This window comes from Nanorana parkeri, unplaced genomic scaffold (genome assembly GCF_000935625.1).
Source record: "Nanorana parkeri isolate BGI_ZX_2015 unplaced genomic scaffold, ASM93562v1 scaffold428, whole genome shotgun sequence".
NCBI classification, from domain to species: Eukaryota; Metazoa; Chordata; class Amphibia; order Anura; family Dicroglossidae; genus Nanorana; species Nanorana parkeri.
In genome coordinates, this window is record NW_017306696.1 from 53,598 (window position 1) to 55,233 (window position 1,636).

The 1,636-nt window shown below is 38.7% G+C and overlaps 1 protein-coding gene across 1 annotated transcript in view; it reads right to left on the bottom strand.

Moving 5' to 3' along the window:
* Positions 1-1,636, bottom strand: part of LOC108789890 (probable ATP-dependent RNA helicase DDX60) — a 15,175-nt gene that overhangs the window by 8,509 nt on the left and 5,030 nt on the right. The gene's annotated exons all lie outside the window — the stretch shown is intronic.

Below are 1,636 nucleotides of genomic sequence, written 5' to 3' on the forward strand. Positions count from 1 at the left end.
TTCGTGGCGGGGGGGGGGGGTGTATTATACATTTCACGTTACACTCAATTTATACTGTGCTAAGCTTTTCAATAAATATTTAATTCCATATTTTGTCTCTTGCAGGCTTTACTGGAAGACAGGGGCCAGCAGCTTGGTAAAAACCCATTGTGTCATGGACAGATCTAAGGGATCAGCAACAAATTGGAAATGCTGGGTGCCCACAGCAAATTGCATGTAGGGATGGTTGGCAGTTGAGGATCTTCAGTTATAGGATAGGACAAACCCCTCCCTTAACCTTGGGGACAGCAAACAGGTTGGAACATTTATTCTTCTGGAATAGGGACTATGACCCTTTAAGAGAGAAGCTGGCTCAGGACAGGGACAAAATCCGTATGCCTTTGATGAGACTTGGACAGATTGGATAACAGAAATTGCAGAGGCAGGGAGCAAACCTCCAGTTTGTAGGCTTTGGTAACGACACGCTAAACCCAGGCATTTGGAATGTCACATGTCCAGAGTGCTAAGAAGATTGACAGTCGTCCTCCCACTTTTAAAAGTGGGAGAGCTCCTTCGCTCTAAAGAGGGCATGTTAAAGAGGGCCTAGGACTGCAGAAGTGTGAGTTAGCAGAATGAATTTCATTTTGAACTGTAATGGAACAGCATCAACATTTTCTTTTATGGAGGGTATAAGGGAAAAGGAGTGCATACATTATAAGCATGACAGACTAATTATGCATATGGTGATATGATATAGGTGGTTCCCCATAGGGTGTAGCATGCTTTATCCATTTATATTTGTGAAACTGACCAGTAGTTTGCTGTGGCTGTCCCTATTCCAACCAATGCAAAGCTGCCCTGCCACTGGCCAATTTCTATAATTCTGTCATCAAAATCTACTAGAGAAAAAGAGTACAGGCAGATGTTTTATTACATGAATAAAGAGACTGAAGATGACAGTGTAAAATATGCCAGTAGCAGGACAATTTCAAACAGCAAGACTAGGCCTAAATATACTACAGACAAAGAGCATTGGTGGGGGGTTTTCTACAAGAATTAAGATACTGCAGAGGATACGACAGTGTATAATTGGCCAACAGCAGGCCAGCTTTATTCTGGAGAAAATAGGCCAAACTGTACTATAGATAAAGTGTACAAGCACTTAGAGACCACACATCATTTTAATTAGGGATAGTAAGACTAAGTGGTGTATGGCTGTGAATGTGAGTAATGGTGCAGTGAATGTGAATAATATAATGTGAGGTGGTTTAGGTGCACAATGTTCTTGCACTTAGTTTTTTTTTTCCATTCAAACGATGCAGTGGCATGCTGCGAATAACAGGCAGCTCCAAAAACAGATGATCAGAAACAAGTAAAAATTTAGAAAAAACACAAAAGTTTCAATAACTTTTTTCAAATCAAATTCAAAAATCAATAATTTTCTTTCAATACACCACCTCTGAAACAAAAGCCCAAATTTTTTAAAGGGAAAGCCTTGCAGTAAGAAAGTTGAAACTAAAATAAAGGTCCTTTAAGCATATAATAAAAAACAATATACCCAAAAATAAATTAAACCTCCAAAATACCAACTCCTGAAACAAAAGCCTATTTTTTAAAGGAAAGCCTTGCAGCAAAAAAAAAAAAAAAAAAAAAAAAA